The sequence below is a fragment of the Cavia porcellus genome, unplaced genomic scaffold (genome assembly GCF_034190915.1).
Source record: "Cavia porcellus strain 051 isolate PalLab524CR breed Dunkin Hartley unplaced genomic scaffold, mCavPor4.1 scaffold_3, whole genome shotgun sequence".
In the NCBI taxonomy this organism is placed as follows: domain Eukaryota; kingdom Metazoa; phylum Chordata; class Mammalia; order Rodentia; family Caviidae; genus Cavia; species Cavia porcellus.
Window position 1 is genome coordinate 23990567 of NW_026947486.1, and position 25358 is coordinate 24015924.

General features: G+C 41.6%; 1 protein-coding gene and 1 long non-coding RNA gene across 2 annotated transcripts in view; one reads left to right on the forward strand and one right to left on the reverse strand.

The window, feature by feature from the left end:
- Positions 1 to 3904: 3904 nt before the first annotated feature.
- Positions 3905 to 25358, forward strand: part of LOC134470262 (melanoma-associated antigen D4-like) — a 29791-nt gene continuing 8337 nt past the window's right edge. Inside the window, exon 1 of the mRNA XM_063245869.1 lies at positions 3905 to 4090. The gene's annotated coding sequence lies outside the window, so the exon portion shown is untranslated. The remainder of the gene's footprint in view (positions 4091 to 25358) is intronic.
- On the reverse strand, positions 9142 to 11256 carry LOC134475431 (uncharacterized). Its single transcript, XR_010046541.1, has 2 exons — positions 10745 to 11256; positions 9142 to 10133 (listed from the first exon to the last, which is right to left on the reverse strand). It is a non-coding gene; the product is annotated as an uncharacterized LOC134475431 (long non-coding RNA).

A 25358-nucleotide genomic window follows, 5' to 3' on the forward strand; every position in this document is an offset into this window, starting at 1 on the left:
GTAGCTGTAACTGCTCTGGTGAATAATTGGGCTGAGGTAGACTGCTTGGGACTAATGGGAGAAGATGAGAAGGGCAGGGCCTTTGTGGAGCTAACTTGGCTTGTGAGTCTGCAAAGGCATTGCCTTGAGCAATAGGATCTGTAGAGCTTTGGTGTCCTCTGCAATGGATGACTGCTGCCTGCTTTGGAAGTTGGGCTGCCTCTAGAAGCTTAAGGATAAGGGGGGCATTAATAATGGGGGTCCCTTGAGTGGAAATAAAACCCCGTTCTTGCAAGATAGAGGCATGAGAGTGTAAGATGCTAAATGTATACTTTGAGTCAGTGTATATATTTATGATCTTGTCTTTTGCTAGTGTAAGGGCCCTTGTAAGGGCAATAAGTTCTGCCCTCTGGGAAGAGGTCCAAGGTGGCAGTGAATTTGCCTCTATAACTTTTGACTGGTTAACTATTGCGCATCCCGCCTTCTTTTGGTTGTCTGTGTTTGTTGAACTGCCATTTATGAACCATGTGTCAAAGGCCAAGGAGAGAGGTGTGCTACTGATGTGAGGGAAAGAAGTGGGAGTCATCTGTAAAAACTCTATACAGTCATGGTGAGGATGGCCTTCTGAGGTGGGAAGTAAGGTCCCTATATTAAGAGGACCACTAGTTGCAATAGAGATGCAAGGGTCTTGAGAGAGAGCTAAGTGTACCTGTTGAAGGCGAGAAGGGGTCATTAGGGCGGGGAGCACCTTATGTGAGATAAGGTCACGTAGGTGATGAGGTGAGTGTACTGTAATAGATTGTCCTAATGTAAACTTTTTAGCTTCCTGTGTCAGGAGGGCTGCAGCTGCAAGAGCTCGGAGATGAGGAGCCCATCCTTTTACTGTGTGATCTAACTGTTTAGATAAGTAAGCTACTGCTTGAAAAGAAGGTCCCTTTTTGTGTCCTAGTACACCTATAGCGTTGTGGCCCTGACAAGTAGTGTATAGGATGAAAGGTTGGGTGGGATCAGGAAGCCTAAGAGCTAGAGCTTTTAGGAGAGCCTCTTTTAGTTTTTGAAAGGAGGCATGTATGGGCCTAGTAGGGTCCCGGGGTTCTGATAAGGAACCCTTAGCAGCCTTGTAGAGGGGTTGAGCTAGGGATGCAAAGTTAGGAATCCAAAGACGAAAGAAATTAGCTAAACCTAGGAAAGACGTAACCTGCCGTTTAGCTGTGGGCACCTGGAGATCACGAAGAATTGCCTTACGATCTGAGGTGATGGAGCGAGTGGTGGGGGTGAGAGCGAGACCTAGGTATTTGACTTTTGGGGGGGCTATCTGGGCTTTGGTGGGAGACACCCTGTATCCACGGCTAGCAAGGAAATTAAGAAGACTGGCTGAGTGGCGTATGGCCAACATATGGGATGGAGAGCATAATAGGAGGCCGTCTATGTATTGGAGAAGAACACTAGGTTTGAGATTGAGTTCTGTGAGGTCAGTAGCAAGAGCCTGACTAAAGAAGTGGGGACTATCCCTGAACCCCTGGGGGAGTACTGTCCAAGTAAGTTGTTGAGACCTGAGAGTGTCTGGGTCAGTCCATGTAAACGCAAAGAGGTTCTGGCAATCAGGGTGTAGGGGGATAGTGAAGAAGGCATCTTTAAGATCTATAACTGTAAAGTGAGTAGTGGAGTGAGGGATATGAGAGAGCATGGTATAAGGATTTGGCACCACTGGGTAAGTTGGGGTAATGGCACTGTTGATCACCCTAAGGTCCTGTACCAGGCGATAGGACCCATCAGCCTTGAGCACCGGGAGAATGGGAGTATTGTAGGGTGTATGGGTAGGTTTAAGAAATGCATTGTCTAAAACCCTAAAAGGGTTTAAGTCCCCTTGAAAGTTGGGGGGCTATGGGGTATTGGGGAACACAGGGAAAAATTGAGGGATCCTTGAGACGGATTAAAACAGGCGTGGCATGTGTAGCCAGAGTGGGATTGGATGTGTCCCAGACCGTGGGGTCAACCAAAGAAGGAGGAAGAGGGGGAATGGCTTTGTGACGCATTGTGAGGCAGTTTGGAGGATTAGAGCTGTGGGGAGAGAGAAAGTGAAGGAAAAATTAAGCTTCTGAAGGAGGTCTCTACCTAAAAGGGCCGTGGGACATGTTGGGATTACTAGGAAGCTATGGGTAAAGAAAAGGGTCTGCAATCTGCATGGGATAGGCCCAGTCTGTAAAGGTTGATTTGGCTGGCCGTCAACGCCCACAACAGAAATCAGAGACTTAGTACAATGTCCTGAAAATTCAGGAAGCACACTATAGGTGGCCCCTGTATCTACAAGCAGAGATATTATTTTGCCTGAGACCTCCAGTGAGACTCGGGGTTCCGTCAAGGTGACTGGAGTGGGGGCTGTGAGCCCCGAGCCCCATCATTCTTCTGTAGCAAGTCCGAGCAGGTCAGTCAGCAACGAATCTGGCATTGACAAAGCCTCCTGTGAGAGCAAGGGATTAGAGGATGGCCTAGTCGCTCCCTGGCGCCTAGGACAATCGCTCCTCCAATGCCCTTCATCTTTGCAGATTGGGCAGGGCCCAGGAGGAGTGCCAGGGTTGGGGCAGTCTCGTGCCCAGTGTCCTTGCTTGTTGCATTTGAAGCATGGTCTGGGCGGGACTTGGGCAGCCACACCTTGTTGTGGATTGCTTGTTTTGGGAGCCCCGAGTGCCACTGCTAAGAGGTCACACTGATATTTAGCAAGCCTTAATTTCTGAGCTTGCTTTTCCTCTTTTTGAAGCTTGTCTCTGTTGTTGAAGACACGAAAGGCTAATTTAAGTAGATCTCCTTGTGGAGTCTGAGGGCCTTGTTCAACCTTTTGTAGTTTTGCACAAATATCAGGAGCAGACTGTGAAATAAAATAGGGATTAACTACAATCATCCCTTCATGAGAGTCTGGGTCTACATTGGTATATTTAATTAAGGTTTCCCGAAGTCGATTCAGAAACACAGCCGGGTTTTCATTAGCCTCTTGGACCTGTTCTAAAAGCTCGTTATAATTAGTATGTTTGTGAGCAATCTTATTAAGGCCCACAATCAGACACTCTATCATCTTATGTAATTTTCTTGAACCTTGACCATTTTGATAGTTCCAGTTAGGGTCTTGGTCAGGCACGGCTATAGGGCAGGGTCATTGTCAATCGTATTTGTCCTGTGTCTGCAGTCAGCCTCCTCACGAGCTGCTTGCCACCGCTGATTTCGCTCTTGCGAGCTAAGGGTGGTATTTAAAATCACATAAACATCTTTAAAATGTTTAAATCATAGCAATTGGTAATAAATTCAAATTGTCTCATATAATTTTGTGGGTCGACAGAAAAGCTGCCCAATTTATGGGTAATCTGAGACAAATCAGAAAGAGAAAATGGCACATGAATATTCACAAGGCCTTCGGGGCCAGCTTGCTCCCGAAGTGGCAGCAGAACGTGAGGAGATGGACGCGGAGGAGAGTGCCACTGGGCGGCTAACGGCCCGGTAGACGCGTGTGGGTAGTTATCTGAAGAGCGGCTACAGAGCAGCTGCTGTTTACCCTGTGAGGAGGAAGTATAGGCAGATGACATTGTATTGTGTGGCTTAAAATGAGGGTGACAGGGCGGCTGTTGATGCTTACAAGGGGAGCCACTAGAGGGCGCCTGTTGATCGTGAGAGCAGAAAGAACATGGTGGCACGCTGTCGCCATGGTAACCAAAAGGCAGACTGCATTGTGACCCCTCTGAGCATGGTGGTGGCCCATCGCCATAACAACGATCTGAACCCAGTGGTGCTCTGTTGCCACGCGGCCCCTCTGAACTTCCGGAACATGGCGGAGCCCCGTCACTATGGCAACTAAGCAAACCGGGCGGCGCTCCATGCCCACATGACCCAACTGAACTTCCGGAACACGTCGACACCCTGTTACCAGTATAGCAGCCAGAGCACGGCGGGCATGGCGGCTGTCCGCGCAAGCTAGAAAAATCACGCTGTGTGCCGGCGGGGCACAAGGAACGTGACCTAGTGTGGTACGCAGGCGGTGAGAAGGTATCAGAAGGCGGAGCAGAGCCGCCAGGAGGAGCCTGCATCGCAGAAGGCGGAGGGGGAGACGATCGCACAGCGGAAGGTAACTGTGACACATTGTGACCCGCACAACTGAGGGAACCGGGCACAGGGGGAAGGCCGGCGAGGGGTAATGAGATAGAACGAGCTGTGTAAGCAGGTGCAATGACCTAAAGACCGGGGGAACATCTTCAAGCGAATCTTGAGGGCAGGATGGAAAAGTTTGAGCCGCGGTAGAGGTGGCCAAAAGGATCTCAGCGGGAGCACAAGATTTAATGAGGGATTGGCGTGTCCTCAGAACCAAAAATGCCTCTATGTATTGGAGTTCCATGACTCTATCGCTGGCCTTACAGAAATCATAGAGCGTTTGTACAATTGAAACATAGAATGTCCCTGCTGGAGGCCAGCGTTTGTCAAGGAGCAGGCAGGTAGGCCAAACTTCCTGGCAGTAAAAAGTTAATAATTTAGTTTTTGTGCTATTTTTAATTTTTAAAGTACGTAAATTGGAGATTAAACATTGTAGAGGCGTTTTTTGGGATGTAGGAAGTAAATTACCCATCGGTGAATAAGGCAGGCAAAAATCTGGTGGCACAAAGGAAAAGCTATCAGCAAGCCATAGTGCCACGCGGCGAGGCTAATGCGAATGGGGGAGAGACCAGTCGACTGGGTCCGGGCCCAGTGATAAGAGTCTTTTGGAGTGTGCTCACCTTAAATCAATCGGGGCGGCGGTGAGTGGAGGTGGCTGGCAGGAGATGGAACGCGTCCTGGCAGGAGGAGCGCAGAGTTAAGCCGTGATGTTTTCGGTTCGTGAATCGGCAGGGGGACCCAATTGGGCGCGTGTCCCGAGTCAATCGCCTGCCAATCGAGTCACAGGGCACCAAATGATAGGATTGTCTTCAACGCATAAAAGATGCTTCCAAAAGTTGAGGAGTATAAGACAAAAGAGGCCTTTATTCCGGGAACACGGGGAGAGAAGACTGGCGCACTGGCCGCTGGAATCTGGCGATCTCTCTCTCTGACACATGGCGTGGGGGAATATAAATAGCCTAAGCTTAGGGCAGTGCCCCAAGGCCATTAGAGATGCACAGGTATTTCATTGGCACACGTTTGGCGCCAGAAACAGGTTCTTAGGGATGGGGGTATAGGGTTACAGGTAAATCTATAGGGGCGGGGGAGGCAGGAGCCCCGTAACTTGGCTGCGGCTTTTCCTGGTTAAAGTGTCCGGTCTGAGCCAGCAACTCTTTCAGTAGTTGCATCTGTTTACCTATCGAAACCTAGAGTTTGTCTATCTTTATAGCTTAATAGTACTTCATTGCATAAAAATACCATGTCTTTTTATATCCATTCCTTTGTTGATGGGGATTTAAGTTATTTCCAAGATTTAGCTATCATGAATTATTCTGCTATAAACATAGGTGCATATATCTTGCTGTGGTATGATGTTTTAATTCTTCCGAGACAATACCCAGAAGGGGAATAGCTGGATTAAATAGGACCTCCAATACTAGGTTTTTGAAGGATCTCCACACTGATTTCCACAGGGATTGCACGAGTCTGCATGCTCACCATGAGTGGAGAAGGGTACATTTGTACCCACAGCCCCGCCAGCATTTGTTACTGTTTTTTTTTTTAGCCAATTGTCGCTGAGACAAAGGACTTCTATCTAGCCCATCTAAAGAGTTGTAAAAAAAACTTTCAGACCCCACCTCCCCAAGTTCAAAGATCCAACCCAAAAGTGGGAATCAAGGGGCCAGAAATATAGCTCACTGGTGCCTGCTTGGCAAGCACAAGATCCTGAGTTTGAGTCCCAGCACCAAAACAAACAAACAACACCAAAAATTGGCCTCTGAAATGAATATACACTTCTCAGATGAAGAAATACAAGCAGAAAGTAAACACACGAAAAAATGTCCCACGTACTTGGTCATCTGAGAGACACAAATTTTAAAAAAACATATTGGGATTTAATTTCAGTCCAGAAAAAATGGCTATCATCAAGAAATCAAACAACAACAAATGCTGGCAGGGCCATGGGGAAAAAAAGAACCATTCTCCACTGTTGGTTGGAATGCAGACTGATGCAACCACTGTGGAAATCGGTATGGATACTTCTCAGAAAGCCAGGATTACAAGTCCCATTCGACCTCACTATTTCTCTTCTGGGTATCTTCCTAGAAGAATTAAAAACATCATACCACAGCAAAATATGTGCACAGGTGTGTATAGTAGCGCAATTGGTAATAGCTACACCTTGGAAACAACCCAAATGCCCATCAACCGAGGAATGGATTTTAAAATGCGATATTTTATGCGATGGAATACTACTTGGCCACGAAGAAGGATAGAGTTGAGACTTTTACAGGTAAATGGACACAACTTGAGACCATACTATTACATGAAATACATCAGACTCACATGTGTAAGAATCGCATTGTCTTCATTGTGTGAGAAATTAAAAGAGTAAATAAGGTCTAGAAAGTACAACACATATTGTGAAATGGGAAGAAATTGTTTGAAAGTAAAAAAGAGCTAGGGTGGGGGAAAGGGGAAAGGAAGGGAGGGAAAGGGGATAAGAATCCAAGTTAGCTGTGCTATGAGTGTCTCTTAGTTCACTGAAAAGGAAGGCTCATGCTAATATCAATTGGAGAAATTTTATGTCCATATCTTGTTCTCTGAGTAACTACTTTGAAGATGCAATATATTCTTGTTATTCTCCTATTATTATTACGAAATTTCCACAAAATAAAAAAATAAATGGCATTATCAAATACGATGAACGAAAGCTTTTATTTTCAATGAGTTATCCTAGAAAACAGAAATGATGTCTAACTGAAATGTAATATCTAGGACTGAGCACTTGAAGAGTAAAGCAAAATTAGTGGAAAAAATGCCTGTGAAACTGTCATTTAGTTAATAGCAAGATCCTAATGCTAATTGCTTAGTTTTGACAAGTGTGCTACAGCTATGTGATACTAACATTAGAGCTAGCCAGGTAGAGGGCACATGAAACTTTCTGTACTAGTTCTCAAGCTCTCTTTAAATCTTCAACCACTCTAAAACAAAACATTTATTTTAAAAATTCATTTAAGCTATTTCCCTGTAGCCATAATTATTCCTTAAGATGTCACATTCAGATGTGACATGAACTCATTTAAAGCTGATCACGTCTTTCTTGCCCACTGCTCTACTTCTAGCATCTTTGTGAAGATTAACACACATTAGGTAGATAACAAACGTTTTTGAAAGAGCTAAATGGGTATTTTTCACACATTCAGCTGGCAGGTACATTCAGATGTTACACCCACTTGCTGTTTTGTTACATTCATTTGGAAGCTATTATGGCTTGTATCTAGGTGTCCCGCCACCCCAAAGCCTCATGTGGTCACATCTGACACTTTTCAGAGGTGGCTGGACCTAGAGTGTACGATGCCGGGATTAAGGGTGGGTCATTACTAAATTGGTCCACTGATTGGTTTGGCATAGTTCTGGGAGTGGATAATGGGAAGGATGTGCATGCTTCCCACCCTAGGGGCAGGTAACCTGAATAGAAATGTAAGGGTCAGAAAGAGGGCTTCTGTGGTCACTTGCTTGGTGCTTCCTGCCTTCTGCCTGCCCTGTTTTGCCATCGACTATTTATCCTCTGTGATGCCCATCGGCCATGCCCACCCTGCCTTGAAGCCACCCTGCCTGAAGCCGGATTGAAACCTCTCCAAATTGTGAGCTACAATAAACCTTGCCTCCCTTAACTGTGGATATCAGGCATTTTGTCTCAGCAATGAGAAAAATAAGTAAGAAAGAAGCCATTTTCTATTTCAGGTGTCAAGCACAGTCAGAGGTATTTTCTTATATCTCTCAGACGTGACACTCAATCCTTCACATGTCCTGCATCGTATCTCAGTCGTCACAGGTATGCAGTTGTTATATTCATTCCATTAGATATTGCTTACATACACAGGAAACACATACTCTGAATTCAGGTGTTTAACACCAAGTTCAGATAATCGGCATTCTTACATGGGTGCTTCCGTATACCCACTAAATATTACAAGCTAGCCTGAAGAGTAGGTAATATTCAGCTGCTACACACACGTGTCATTCTTGACTATCACACATTTATCATATCACATACACTCAACAAAACTGAATACATATTTTTAGATACTAAGTACTCATTGAAAATTTATAACATTTTCAGGCATTATAGTTATTCAAATGTAGACTCCTCACTGAAAAGCATTATACATTTCATCTGGATGACGCAAGCTATTTTTTAGCTTTACTGTACACATTCATGTATCTCTTGCATATTTAAGAGGTCCCACTCAGACGACATATATTCATACTACTTGAAATATTAATTGTTGGGAGCCATTGAAACTGGAAATAGAGCACACACACAGGGCTGCTGCATGGCAGGGGGAAGATGATATAAAGGTTGAGGACACCTGGCTCCAACTCCAGTTAACTACATAAAGACTGTAGCCACAGCCATTTCACCCCTGTAGTCAAATGCTGCATGGAGATCTTCTCCTAAGCTACTTCTCTTTGTTAACATAATTTGTTACTGGCAAAGTCCTTGAACCACTCCCAAGGTCTGTTCAATTTATCTGGCCCTGACCTAGATCCCCAATCTCCCAAACGAGTGTACGGCAGAGGTTTAAATACATTGAGACAAGTGATATGATTTTAGGGTGCCGGGAGGGTCAACCCCCTTTAGTTGAGCTCGAGAATCCAAGGGCTAAGACCAAGACTTCTCTGGATCAGCCCACTTTTATTAAGACCAAGGACAAAAGGCGGGGAAACTGAGCAAAGCACAGGAAATGAGCAGGACCCTGGGAGTCATTTCAAAGACTTCTCCAACTAGTAAATTATGCCAATTTGGGAGAAGAGTCCTATCTCCAAGTGGACATTTATGGTAGGAGTGTGACTGCAGGAGTGAAATTCCTTCAGCTGCAGTCTCTGTTTACTTAATTAGTGTTGGGGCCAAGGTGTCTTCAGCTGTGGCCTTATCTTGCCCTTTGAGGGATCTATGGACACCCAGGCCACTGCAGGCCTCAACCAGGACCAGTGTGTCGATGTCGCTCCCGGCCGGCAGGAAAGACACACGACAAGGTCTGGCGGTGGTCAGGCTTTTCTTTATTCTCTCCTTATACAGTCTGCCCCGAAGCCTCTACCGGTCCGCTCTCCGCGGCTCCTTCCGTGCTTCAGTCTCTCTACAGTCTGTCCCGAAGCCTCTACCGGTCCGCTCCCCGCGGCTCCTTCCGTGCTTCAGTCTCTCTCTCGGGGGTGGAGGCACTGGCTATATATAGGATTAATAGCTAGGCAGACTACCCTGTGAGGCGGGAACTTAGTGGGGTGATAAGAAACAGGTGCCACACAGGCGGGCTCGATGAGAGGGGTAATCTAGCTCAGGCTTTTGTACTTTCCCACAGGCCTCGCAATCACCGCGTCTGATGACTTGACAGTGCCACGGCTCCCAACATCTCCCCCTATTTTATTTTAAATGATGGCTACGCGCATCGCAGCCCGTCCTGGATAGAGTGCAGAGGCCTATGCCCCGAACTGAGGCCCACCGTAGGCCCTTAGCGTAGACCCTGGTCGGCCGTCCCAGGGTCCACCAAGGCCCTGAGGCCCTCGTCCTTTTTTCTAGGGCCAGGAATGAACCGGACGGAACCTGGTTGCACATAGGCATGCACTCATTTCTCTCCACGAATCCCCTCGGAGAGAAATTTATCTAACAATCCAGCGGCTTTCGAGCGGAACGGGGTAGGGCCTGGCTTAGGTTGAGTCGTGCTGGGGAGGCACGCTCTTACCCATCATTGACTCACCCACCCTGCTACATGTTGTTGTCTAGGGAGGAGAATGTGGGAAGCCTGTCACTTTTAAACGCGGTCGTAGGCCATGCGAGCGAGCCATGCGTATACAAGGGTAGCACATAGGGGAGCAAGCCGTTCCAGGCCCCCAAAAAGGGATTGTCCTGCAGTTCTTTTAGGGCTCCTCTTGTTGTTGGGTCTGCGGTTGGCCTCTGGTGGAACAGGCCTGATCTTCAGTCGAGGGACTTGTCGCGTCAACCTCTCTGGGACCCACATTGGCTCTCGTCCCGATTCCTGCGGAAAGACACAAACCGCGCCTCGGCTTCCTCTTTTGTATCTCTGCCCTCCTTGACGGACCCTTCTCGGGAGCTTCCTGACTGTGCCTGTTCAAACACCTCGCGTACTTCTACAAGTTCTTGAGAGCTCCCCCCGTAACTACCCTCACTCTTTAGGCACGCGTGTATCATTTCCCACAATGGACGAGCAGAGACTGAAGCTCTACCCTCCCGTTCTGCTAGGGAAAGGTCTCTGCCCAACTTTTCCCAGGAGGGCAGGTTTACATGCCCTGTAGGCAGAAACCAGGGAGCAAAGCTGTCAATCTCTGCAAGGAAATTTTCTAAAGTCTTACGCCCCACCTTGAGGTCCTTGGACTTTAGGAGTCTCCGAAGGACCAACACCAAGGCTGTGTATCTTTACTTGGCATGTTTCCCATTTTTAATATATCTTCTGTTATTTTTACTTCTATGTTTATGTTTTACACTCTTTTATTACCTTAAGTTCTAGTGTTATGTTTCATACTCACCGCGTGAGGCCCAAGAAACCCGCCACTTACGCGTGAGGTTGAGAGGAGTCTACAAACCCTGTAGGTGCGCGCCACCCAGGGCCCAGGCTTATCCTCTACTCACCTGTCCTGCAGCTGCAGCACTGTGTAGGAGAATGCAGTCCACCGCCGCGTCTCGGGGTTGATCAATCCCCGTGCGGGCCACCAAATGTCGATGTCGCTCCCGGCCGGCAGGAAAGACACACGACAAGGTCTGGCAGTGGTCAGGCTTTTCTTTATTCTCTCCTTATACAGTCTGCCCCGAAGCCTCTACCGGTCCGCTCTCCGCGGCTCCTTCCGTGCTTCAGTCTCTCTACAGTCTGTCCCGAAGCCTCTACCGGTCCGCTCCCCGCGGCTCCTTCCGTGCTTCAGTCTCTCTCTCGGGGGTGGAGGCACTGGCTATATATAGGATTAATAGCTAGGCAGACTACCCTGTGAGGCGGGAACTTAGTGGGGTGATAAGAAACAGGTGCCACACAGGCGGGCTCGATGAGAGGGGTAATCTAGCTCAGGCTTTTGTACTTTCCCACAGGCCTCGCAATCACCGCGTCTGATGACTTGACAGTGCCACGGCTCCCAACACCAGTGACTCATAGAGGTTCACTTACTATGAATCACCTCCCGTTACCCGGCAAGGGGCCAAGGCCTAGGACAGACTCACAGATAAACATAGAAAGCCAAGTAGTCAAATTTAAATCCTGCTCAGAATCACTTCGTAGTGGTCTCCAACACAGTTTCCTGCATTGTTTTAAAAAATAGTAGTAAATACAGGCTGTCCAGAGGCATCCATTGTGTTAGCCAGCAGAGTCCCCAAACTCTGCAGGGGGTCTTGGTCCTCCTGGAGCCCCAAAATCATAGCACTTCTCTCATTTATTTAAGCCTTCACCATACAATCGTTTGGGAGATTGGGGATCTAGGCCAGCTCCCCAATAGTTAATCAAACTTAGTAAAATGGAATATACTTACCTCATCAGATGCTATACCCACTTCTCAAATTAAAATCCATTTAGCAGGTGGAGCAAGATAGCAGCTAAGTTACGCCAGGTACCATCTCCCCAAAGACACTAATTAGAACAGCTACTCATGCACCAAATTTCCTGAATGGCAGCTAAGCACAGCAGGAGATAGACATTAGTGCCTGGTTTCAGTATAGTAAGCCATGATACTCTGAAGAAGGCAGGAAGGATAGACTTGTCCACGTTACATCTCCCCCAAATCCAAGCAACATATCTTGCAGAGAGACAGCCATCACTGGGAGAAAAGAGGAGGATTAAGGCTATGCCTTAGACTTGAAATGAGGCGCACTGTACTGCAAGGCAGTGTTTAGCAGAGCCCCGTGGCCCCCGACCCCAAGCCAAATACAGACTGAGCTTCTGAACTCTAATTACCCAAGCAGTTAAAGGACCGCCTCTACCGTCTTTCCCCCAACCTTGAGCTGCACGAGGAGCAAGACTTCACCTACTGGAGAGTAGAACATGCAAACTATCCTGAGATTTCTTTTTGCCTTGGAGTATGATACAGGCCACATTTTTGGTGAGACCTAGTTCCAGGTAAAAACCAAAGGCTCCTATACTCAGGTCACAGTTCACTGATGAAGCCTCTAGACCTGCCTCAGCATCAGAGAACTGCACCTTAGTGGGACAGTCCAGTGTGAACATGCATCACTGTCAGGCTGGAGAGGATCCAAAGCATCCCACCTCTTGCCAGGATTATGCAAGTCCCTGTGACTGTGACACTTAGGTGTGATCCAGCTTAGTACCAGACTCGGAGGCCAAGGGATGGTCTCTACTACTTGCCCCATAAATTCTTGCAGCACAGCTATCCCCAGGTCAGTGTTTTGAGACAGAACCTTTAAATCTGCATCCTGGGAGGACAGATCAGACCCGTAGTTTGGCCCGCTTTGCTGCCACTTGTGGGGTGGGCCTGTGTGCCTTCCTGTACTGTGCAGGTACTTGTAGATGTGAAACATAAGTGCATCAGTTTAGTATCAGGCTTAGTAGTCCAGCGACTGGCTTTACCAAAACGATGCCTACATTGGCCAGCAAAGGGTGGAATAAGACTGCACCTGCTGAAATTAGGACAGGGTAAGAAACACAGAACTTTGCCTTGGAATCCCACGCTGGGTTAGTGACATTTAACACTGGACGGACCCTAACAGCCACTATTCCAAGGCCAGTGTCCATGAGTGGACCTTCTAAAACAACCACAGTACCAGGGAACATATTTGATCCCAGTCTACTGGATTTCTGTGCAAGCCAGCATTGCCTGTGCTGATTGCAGTGATCTTGGGTCACAAGTTTGATTCAGTATCAGGCAGTCCATAGCAGTGGGGGCCTTGGCCCTAACTCAGTGTTGTACTAATCTCAGTGGGCTTTAAACCTGGGTTATGATACAGAATTGTGGCACTGGTGGTTCACATAACCGATCGCCTCATTCCTCTCCCAACTCCAGGCAGCACAACATGGCAAGAGTAAGTGCTTGGGGTAGGAAAAGGAATATGGCCACCTAGGTTTAGCTTAGGAGTCCAGTACTGGCTCCTTCATGTTGATTCTTACCAGAGCTGTGCAGAATTCTCCAGTGCCTGACAACAGGCTAGCTACTCTGGACAAGGTGCCTGGGCATAACTCAGCCCCAGTAGGATACTTGTGTAGATACTTGTGCAATTTTTATGTACTTCCCCAGTTCATTCCAAAAAGCAACTTTGGATTTGGGGTAACCTTGGGCTTGCATTGCTCTCTAGTACTGAAACAGTGACAACACACGGCACTATCGATTTATGAAATAGTGGCGAGTGTCCACAGCTCAGAAAAAAGAAAGTGATATGCTGTGAATTTCTGCAAAGACAGGTATAAACAAAGCCAGATTAGGAAGACTGGAATACATACTCAATGCTTCAATATTCAGTTAAATGTCATACAAGAACAAATATCAAGAACTTCCAAGGAAACATGACCCCATGTAATTGATGCCAGAAGCCGCCTATACAGAAACACCTGTGGGAGAACACGTGGAAGGAGAATTATAATAGCCTTTTTCTACGAAACAGTGAGCTTCCAAAATCAGGGAAATGGTTGACTATATTAACAGAACCTTAAAGAGATGGAAGCAATTTTTCAAAATTAAAATTTTTGAGCTGAAAATTAAGAAAATTTAAAAGTATGACAGAAGGCATCAAGAACAATATAGGTCAGACAGAAAAAAAGAATCAGTGAATTCAAATGCCACTTGCTTGAAAACACATAAAGGAGAAAAAAGAAAAAGACTGAAGAGAAAGGGAAGAAGCTTATGAGAATTTTGCGACAGTATTTAAAGGACAAATATTTCAGGCAATTAAGGATCAAGTGCGACTTGAGAATTCTAAAGGGATATAGAAATTATTCGTATAATTAATAACAAAAACTTCCCAAGCCCAGACAAAGATGTAAATATCCAGGAAAGAAAGATCAAAAGTCACCGGTTAAATTTAACACAACCAGGTGTACTCTGAGACACCTTATAATCGAGTGCTCTCACAGGTGAAAGAAAAAGAGAAGAGTCTTTTTTTTATTTAAGGAGAAAAAGGGAAAAAAATCAGAAAAAGGGTACAAGTTATACAGAATTTCAGAAAAAAATAAACAGTAGGAAATCACTAGTTAATAGATTACATATTGTCATCTTAGAAGTATTTGTTCAAGTTACAAGATTAAAGCATATAAAGTGGACATTCAAACAGCAAGACTGCAAACAGTTCTGTTCAATGGTCCAACAAAACTCAGTAATATCATTGTCTATCTTATACACTTAAATTTACATGTACTTATACCATTGAGAGCACTTTCTTTTCCTCTCTTTTGTACAATGACTATTACATATTTTGGGTTTTATTGCTCCCACACTTCTTATCACTTTTTTTGGAAGAGAGTAAAACCAAATGTGACTTAACAGAACAGAATTGGTTAAATCAAAAGGGTGGACAAAATAGATAATGTAAAAACATAATATAAGGTGATCAACAATGGTTACCATAATGCCTCCCGCTATCTCAAATAGAATTGCCTATATCATCAGTTATAATAAAATTGAACAAAACAGTAAAGAACGAAACCGACAAAACCAAAACATTGGAGACATTACAGGTCTTCAAAAGTAGATAATAGTCACCCAGTATGGGCGTCATAATGAATCCCACTATCTTTACAGCTGTTGCCTAAACTTTCAAACCTGGTACTATCAAGCAAAGCAGAATAGAGGGACATAAGTCAAAACAAGATGGTGAGAGCAATACTGGGCTTCAAATCAAGTTAATAGAAAATCAAAGTGGGTTACTATAATATATCCTGCTTTTTTCTAATTTGTTTTTCCTTTAATTAAAAGGATAAAAATAAAAAAGTAAATAATAAAGTGGAGATTGAGATAAAAGAGGGCATAACAACTAAACAGCGCAGATCAATACATAACCATTTAAGCAAATTAGTGTTTCACCACAAGATAATCCCGACATAAAAGTAGTTACCATATTGTCTCTTTCCTTGAGATCTTTGAGTATAACTTCGTATACTGTAGCATCAAATATATCAACACAATGTATAACCATTCAAGAGAATGACAGTATTACAGGGTATTTAGAATCAACTACCGGAAAATGAACAATGGTTTCTGTATAATCTCCTTGTCTATAAAAGCTTTTGTTTATACTATCACATATAAAAAATCCAATAAGATACAGCATGTTAAGACCTAAGGAGACGGAAGAACAAAAGCTTGATGAGACTTCAAAATAAGATGATACCAAATCAGCACTACCTATTATGACGTCGTTTTCTCCAAGATAACTGTTCCTATCATCCAATCTTCTCTGCCTCATTTCTCTTGAGGTCTTTTTCTGTCATTAGTTGTCAGCTTGTCTTCTTCATTTTGTTTTCTGCTCCATTCATTGTGGCCTCTCTGCCACTATTTCTGGATTCTTCGTATTTTTCTTTTTTAGAATATCCTGCAGTATTCTCTGTTGAGTTGAATTGGTGGTTGCATATTCCCCTAGTTCAAAGAAAAGAGTCTTAAGAAAGCAAACATATTTCTCGCAGAAATCTTACAGGCCAGGAAACAGTAGCATGAGATCTTAATAGCATTAAAGTGGAAAAAACTTGTCAACTGAGAATACTGCACCCAGCAGAGCTGGCCATTCAAATGAAGGACAGATGAAGACATTCCCCAACACACAAAAGCTGAGGAAACATCTCCATCAGCCCTACCTTACAAGAGATCATAGACGGAGTCCCTCAGATGGAAAAGAGAGATGCTAATGAGAAAAAAGAAAACATTAGGACGAGTATACAGATGAACTCTGAATGCTCTAATATGATAGACACATATAAATCATTTGTATCGTTACCATGAAGATTAAGAACCAAAACAAGAAAGAGTAACTACATTGATGTACAAAGAGATGAATAACAGAAGAAGATGTAGAATGGGGAGACCAAAAGTTCAAAATGTGGGGATAACTGGAGCACAAGTTTAGAACGTCAATAAGCATATTTCTCTCTCCTTTGTGCTTCTTTTCTTATCTTCACTGTCATGTTATATTGCTACCAATCAGAATATTATAATCAAAAGATAGTTTTTGTAAGCTTTGCAGAACCGCAAAGCAAAAATCTATAATAGATAAACCCAAAATCATAAGCAATAAGTCAAAACACACCACTACAGAAAACTGCTTAGATACAAAGAACAGTGGTTCAAACGAAGAGCAAAAGTAACTACAATAAATTATGAAACAAGTTTAATGAAGTCTGTGGTGAGACCTTACCTATTGACAATTGTCTTAATTTGAGGTAACCAAGTGCCCTAAATTCCCCAACTAAAAGACATACAGTTACTGAATGGACCGAAGAGAAACTACACGCTGCTTATGAAAGATTAGTGTTTCTATCTGTTTGCTTCTTTTTTATAAGAATCTTTTTGGTTTACGTCTTCTACTCTAACTACTTTGAGATAAAGATGCACAGTGTAATGACTATTGTCACTCTCAATATTTGATTATGAAATTTTATTTTTTTTCATGAAAAATATTTAAAAGAAATTCACTTTACCTCTAAGGACACGCATACACTGAAAGCAAAAGAAAAGAATTAGACATTCCAAACAAATAGAATCCAAAGGAGAACAGGAATAGCTTATACTTGTATCAGATAAAAATAAACTTTAATTCAAAAGCAATGAAAAGAGATGAGAAAGGTTCAGATAATGATTAAGGGGGTCAAGACAGAAAAAAAAAACGATTATAAACATGTACATAACCCAATATTGGAGCATTCAAATGTATAAATCAAGTAGTGATATAGTAATATTAGCACCTAACTTTCCCCAATAATAATAAGGAAGTTTAACGTCTCGCCTTCAGAAATAGATTAGGTCATCCAGACAGAAAATCAATAAATAAACATCAAGTTAAATTGCGCCCTTACCCAGACGGACGGAACATTATATCTACGGAAACAATAGCTGCAGAATACATATTCTGCTTATCATCACATGGAGCATTTTCCAGGATACATCATAAGACAAGTCACAAAACAAATCTCAAATTTTTAAAAATTGCAATATCAAGTATACTTATACTGACCACAATGTAACAAAACTAGAAATCAAGAATAAAACCTTTACAGACTATAAAATACATACAAATTAAAGAATATTCTCTTAAGCAACTAACTGATCAAGGAAAAAGTCAAGAAGAAAACATTTACAGTCCTTCAAACAAATGAAAATGCAATCATAAAGTACCAAAATATGCAGAATACAGCAGAATAACTAAGAGTGAAGTTGAGAGCATTAATATCAGTGTAAAAAATAAAGGAGAAGCAGCAGGAGCAGGAGCGGGAGCAGGAGCAGGAGTGGAAGAAGAAGAAGGAGAGGAGGAGGAAGATGAGGAAGAAGAGGAGAAATGAAGAACAAGCAGAAGAAGAAGAGGAGGAGGAGGAGAAAGAAGTAGAGGATAAAGAAGAAGAGGAGGAGGAAAAAGAGGAGGGGGAAAAGAAGAAGAAGAAGAGGAGGAGGAGGAGCTGGAGGAGGCGGAGGAGGAGGCAGAGGAAGAAGAAGAAGGGAAAGAGGAAGAGGAAGAAGAAGAAAGAGAAGGAGGAGGAGGAGGAAAAATACCTCAAACAACCAATTACTACACCTCAATGAACCAGAGAAAGAGGGTATCAAATCCAAAACTAGCATAAATAGTAAACATCAGTGCAGAAATAAAATAGAGTTTTAAAGTACAAAAGCTCACCTAAACAAGGAACTGGTTCTCTGAAAAGATAAACAAAGCACACAGATTAAGAAATACAGAAATCAAAATCAGAGACAGGAAGGATACGTTACGATAGACACCGCAGAAATACAAAATACCATGAGAGATTATTATGCACAATTAGGCACCAAAAATTGATAATCTAGAAGAAATGAGCAAACTCTTTGACATCTTCCTTGCCAACATTGAAGCAGGGATAAATACAATTCTTGAATATTAGTGAGAAATGAGAATGCATTCATAATGATAGCTAGCTAATTAAAGAAAAGTCCAGGACCAGATGACTTCGCTGCTGAAGTGTATAACACATTTAAAGATTAATTTAAAAGAATTCTTAAATTGCTCCAAGAATATGAAGCATAGGAAATTCTTCCAAATTCATCCTATTAAAACAAGATTACCCTAATACTTTAGCTAGACAAGTCTACAACCAAAAAAATCTGCATGTCAGTATATTTGATGAGCATGGATGCAAAAATCCTTAAGAAAATGTTAACAGATCAAATATGACTGTACAATAAACACATTATTTGCCTCATCAAGTGGGATTCATTCTACGGATGCGCGAATGGTTAAATATACACAAATCAATGAATGATACAGTCCATCAATGGGATGAAGAACAAGTATCATTTCATCATCCCAACAGATTCAGAAAAGGAATTTGATAAAGTTCAGCATCCCTTCGTGATAAAACAACACTGAACAAGTAGCTAGAGAGAAATTCTCTTCCACAAAATAAAAATTATATATAATAAACAGACAGCTAGCTACCATCATACTGAAAGAAGAAAAGCTGAATGCTTTCCGGAACACAACATGGTTAATACTAAAAGTCCTAAGTAGAGAAAACTAGCAAGACAAATAAATAAAGGGCATTCAAATTGGATAAAAGGAAGTCAAATTGGCAGCTTGTAGATGACTGCAGATGATGAGCATCCATGCATCATCATCAATCAGTTGGCCTCGGAATACACCAAACACTCCACTGAAAATATTTGAACTAATATACAAATTCAACAAAGTTGAATGAAACAAAAATCAACAGTGTTGCTATATGCCAATGTTGAAATACCTTAAATAGAAACAAGGAAAGCAACTCTGTTTAAGACTACCTAAGAATAAATTTAACCAGGCACACACACACGCGCGCGCGCGCGCGCACACACACACACACACACACACACACACACACACACACACCAGATAATGTATGATCTCATTCTTACTAGGAATCTACAAAATTTGCTCTCATATAACTTGAGGAGATTAGAGTGATGGAGAGAGGTTGACCAATGGTAGTAAATTATAGTCAGATAAGACTAAGAAGTTTCAGTATACTCTGGCATAGTAGGTTGACTAGAGATAACAATAATGTATTAGATATTTTAGAAAGTTAGAAGAAAGGATTTTGAAAGATTTCATGATAAAAATGAAACATAGTTCAGGAAGTAGATATTATATCCTGAATTAAACGCTATCCTATATATATGTATTAAAATATCACACAACACTCTATTAATATATACAATTTTATGTGTTTATATAGACCAGTTAGAATTACTTTAAGCACAATAAAATGCAGTTAATGAGGCACTGAGAAGATATTGGATATACTACACCTTAAATGCTTTTATGTTCACTCCATATTTCACATCTATTTAATTGCATAAAATCCTAAACCTAACTTTAACCCTAATATCCCCCATAACGAGATACACAAACTACTCCCTTTACATGTCTACGCTTTAGGTGATACACATTCATTCTGATGTTACCTTCACAATCAGGTGAAGTATTTTACTTGTATGTCCTCAAATCATTGCTGAATTCCCAATAGTCACATAATATTGGACTGTCAGGGTTTTAGTTCATCAGCTTCTACAGGTGTAGAGGTTTTCATTTGGGCACAAAAGTCCTCAGGTTGAATGAGCAAATATAAGAAAAAAATGATCTATGCTATGGTTTGATGTCTCCCCCAAAGCTCATGTGTTGGAAACTCAATTCTCAAATTCACATGGTGTTAGAATCTGGAGGTGGAGTCTTTGGGGGCATAAGCAGATTAGATGAGGTCATGTGGGTGTGTCCCCATGACAGTATTAGTGACTTTATAATAAAAACTGTAACCACGTGATGCCCTCTGCAGTTTTATCATGCAGCAAAATGACCTTTATGAGATGTCAAGCAAATGTCAGTAACATGCTCTTAGATTTACCCACATTCAGAACCATGAGCTAAACTTCTGTTATTGATAAATTCCCTGATCTCTGAGGTACTTCGTTATAACAACAAAAATAGGACTAAAACAGACTCTCCCCTGTAGCTCCTGTCTCCCCCATGCACATGTTCATGTACACACATACACACACACTCACGCACATGCACATGCACACACGTGCACGCGCGCGCACACACCCACTATATTGATTAAGTTTCAGGTTGCATGAATAATATGCAACATTTCATTGTTTCCCCTGAATAGACAAGACCAGTCTTCCTAGGGGCTTTAACAAACATGCTCTGAATTTCTACATCCTCTCCCCCAGCATTATTGAGGTATAAGTAACAAAAAATATTTAATGTTTTTTAACTTGTATAACATGATAATTTGATGTATGTATATGTCGAGAAATGTCACCAAAATCTAGTCCACTACCACTTGCATCATCCTATAAAGTTATCACTTCTTCGATGTAGTGAGAGCACTAAAATACGTTCCTTTAGAAATTTCAACTATACAATACAATTTTGTTAACTCTAGTTATCGTGCTGTAGATTGGATCCCCAGAACTCATTCATGTTGAAACAGAAAGATTGTACCACTTTTCCAGCATCTCTGAATCCCCACCCCAACAGGCCCTAACAACTTTGATTTACTCTCAGTTTCTACATGTTCAATTGTTTTAGATGCTACTTATAAGTGATTTAATATATATTTGTCTTCCTGTGTCTGGATTATTTCACTTAGCATGCTGTCTTCTAGTTTGATATATGTTGTAACAAGTGGGATTTTTTCCTTTGATGGTTAACATGTTAATAGTTACATATATCATATCATTATAGATAATAATGTATATGATATCTATATCACAGATTCATTATCCATTCATCAGCTGCTGAACACAGGTTAGGTTCTTTCCATGTCATCACTATTAAGAATAATTTACAATACAATATCACCGACATACTGACCTCATTGCATTTGGGTATATACTCAGAGAGAAACTGCTGAACCATAAGGTCATAGGGTAAGTCTATTTTTGTTTCTTAAAGTATTTCCGTACCGTGTTCCATAACAGCTGTACTACTTTGTACTACCATTAGCAATATACAGGGATTCGCTTTTCCCTATGCGCTTTCCATCACCATGACTCCCTATCTTCTTAATAATCATCATCCCAGGTGTCAGATGATAGCTACTCTGGTTTTAATTTGCATTTCCTTGATGCCTAGTGCTGGTAAATATATTCCCACATCTCTGTTAGCCATTTTTATGTCTGTTTTGAAGCAACGTGTACTTGAGTTCTCTGTCCAGTCGTGAAAACTGGATTGTTTCTTTGCTAATGAGAGGTAAGAGGTACTTATATATATTTCATTTGGAAGTCAGACTTTTTATGAGATGCATAATGTGGAAACATACTTCCCACTTTGTAGATGGATTTCCCATTTTTTCATAATTTCTTGGCTGGAATTTTATAGTTTGATGTAGATTCACTTGTTTATTTTAACATATGTGGCCTGTGATTTTGGTATCAAAGCCAAAACATGACTGACAAGACCAGTGTCAAGGAGTTTGCTCCAAAAGTTTTCGTTGAAGAGTTTTATACTTTCAGGTTTTATGTCTAGTTCTCTCATCTATTTAAAGTTGATTTCTGTGTATTAGTTAAGAAAAAAGATTCAATTTAAATCCTTTGCGAGGGGACCCCCACTTTCACTGCACAATTCAATAAGAAATATTCTTTATCCCTAACATATATGCCTCATGCCTTGTATGAAAATTACTGAATACACATAATTTTATTTGTTGCAATTCTTTTCTTTTTTTATTTAAAGGAACAAAAAAACAAAACAGTATAAGGGTACAAGTAATACAGAATTTCCAACAAAACAGTAAGAAATCACTAGTTAACAGATTACGTATTGTCATCATAGAAATAGTTGTTCAAGGTACAGGATTAAAGCACACAAAGTGGACATTCAAACAGTGAGATTGCAGACAGTTGTGTGCAATGATCCAACAAAACCTCAGTAATATGGTTATCTATCTTAACACACCTAAACACACTTGCAGTTGTACCCTTTAGAGCACTTTTTTTCCCTCTCTTTTTTACAACAACATTTACACATTTGGGGTTTTATTACTCCCATAGTTCTTATTACATTTTTTTTGGAAGAGAATAAAACCAAGTATGGCAAAACAAAGCAGTCAGCCAAAGCAAAGGATGGACATAGCACATGATGTAAAAACAGAATACAAGGTCATCAACAATGGTTACCGTAATGCCTCTTGCTACCTTATAAAGAATTGCCCGTACCATTAGGTATAATAAAATCGAACAAAACAGTACAGAACAAGACCAATAAAACCTAAACACTGGAGATATTACAGGACTTCAAAGAAGATAATAGTCAAACCTGAATGGGCATCGTAGTGAATCTTACTGCCTTCAAAGTAGTTGCCTATACCCTCAAACTTGTTACTATCAAACCGAACAGAACAGAGTAAAAGCAGTCAAAACAAGATGGTGGGAGCAATATAGGACTTCAAATCAAGTTAATAGGAAATCAAAAAAGTTACTATAATATACCCTGCTAATTTTTTTGATTTTTCCCTTAATAAAAAAAAATAACACAAATAAATAAATAATTTTTTAATAAAAAGGGGGAGATTGAAATAAAAGAGCACATAACAACATAACAATACAGTCAAAGCATAACAATTTCAACAACTAGTGCTTCACCACAACATAACCTGACTTAATAGTAGTTATCATAGTGTCTCTTTCCTTGAAATATTTGCGTATAACTCTGTATACTATGGCTTCAAACTTATCGAGGCAGTGTGAAACCATTCAAGGGATGAAAGTATCACAGGGTATTTAGAACCAGCTAACAGAAAATGAACAATGGTTTCTGTTTTATCTCTTGGCCTATAAAAATTTGGTTTGTACACATATAATATCACATATAATAAAATCCAGGAAGATACAACATGATAGAACCAATGGAGACAGAATAACAGCAGTTTGGTGGGACTTCAAAACAAGATGATATTAAATCACCACTAACTCTTATGGTGCCTCGTTTTCATCAAAATAGCTGTTTGTATCATCACAGACAATAATATCAAACATCCCAGAATAAAGCCAATCCAAAAATGGGCATCTGAGATAAATACACACTTCGCAGATAAAGAAATACAAATGGCGAATAAATACATGAAAAAATGTTGAGCATCATTAGTCATTAGAGAAATGCTAATTAAAACCACACTGAGATTCCATCTCACTCCTGAAAGAGTGGAAAGGAACAAGAAAACCATCAACAACAAATGCTGGAGAGGCTGTGGGGAAAAGGGCACTCTCCTGCACTGTTGGTGGGAGCGTAGACTGGTGCAGCCATTGTGGAGGTCAGTCTGGAGATTTGTCAAAAAGCTGGAAGTCCCAACTGTTCCAGCTATCTCACTTCTAGGCATATTCCCAGAAAAGCATCATACCACAGTGATATATGTGTACCCGTGTTGATAGCAGCACAATTTGTAATTGCCAGATCTTGGAAACAACCTAAGTGTCCATAAACTGACGAATGGATAAAAAGTTGTGGTATTTTTATACAATGGAATACTACTCAGTTATAAACAAGGATCACATTGAGATATTTATAAATAAATGGACGCAGCTTGAGACCATAATCATAAGTGAAATGAATCAAATTCACATATATGAATACCGAATAGTTTCCCTATTGTAAGAAGTGATTCAAATATGTAAAAGTGTGTGGTAATCATGATTCCCCATTATGTGGCTTTGAAGCCTTATAAAGTTTTCACTCATTAATTGGAATTCTTTTCAATGCCACTGTTCTGAGTATTTTTAAACCAGTACAATTAGCGAACCAGAAACTCCAGTATTGGGCATATAATCATTAAAAGCAAATTCAGAATGATGCAGATGTATTTGTACTCCTAAATTCACTCCACCACAACTGACAATAACCAAGAACAAGAATCAAGACAAGGGTCCAAAAACAGATGAATTAGATAATGGAATACCATCCAGCCTTCAAAAAGAATAAAATATTGTCACTGGGCAAAACATGGGTGGAACCAGACATTGATATATTAAGGGAAATTAGCCAAGCACACAAGCACAAGTACCCATGACCTCACTACTATGCCATTCCGGGGGGGGGGGAACCGTGACCCCATACAGGAAGAGAGCAGAATGATGACTGGAAGAGGCCAGGGGAATAGGGATGAGAAAAAGTTGATCAAAGGATATTACATTACAGTTAGCAGCAACAAGTGCTGGTGTGCTACTGCACACTAGGGTAACTACGGGAAGTATTTGCATACAGTATATTTCAAAAACATACAAGAAAGGATTTTGAATGTACTCAATAAGAGGACATGCAAAGTGTTTGAGGAGATAAGTGTTCAATTGATTTGAAGGTCATTTAGTATCTGGACCCTTACATGGCACTCCATTAAAGTACACTTTTATGCTTTTATAAATCAGTTGAAAACAGAAAACAGAAATATAAGCATTACACTGTAATCAAAACATCACACGATATCCTACAAACATGTATACCATTTCTGTTTTAACGCATCAGTTAAAAACAAACTGACTTTATAAATAATGTAACCAGTTTGCAAAACTAGAACTATTTAGAGGTAATACTGTACTAAGAATACTTTCTTGTTGTTGTTGTTTCTGGGTTTTGTTTGTTTTGCTTTGTTCTTGAGACAGGATCTCACTGTACAGTTCAGGCTGACCTTGAAATCACTGTGCAGCCTGGGCCGGCCTCAAACTCACAGTGATCCTCCTGCCTCAATCTCCTGAACGCTGGGATTACAGTCATGTACCGCCATACCCGGCTCTGTACTAGAAAAACTTTAACTATTTTCCCATAGTATTTTGTATAGACAAACAAGACCTCCATGACTCACTACCCTGGATCCTTGGGCAAGTCACCATGTTCCTCAGTGTGCTCATCTACAAAATAAGGAAAAATAGTTGCCTTATCATGAAAGACTCTTGTGAGGATCCAGTGGGTTACTATAGGGAAATAGTGCGGTATAAGGCATTTGTAATAGTACCTAGGACCCAGGAAGCACAAAATAAATTCTCATGGTAGAGTCCAGAGGAACCACCACAAAAGTTGATGCACCGACAACCTTTGTATCTGCTGAGGAATGAGC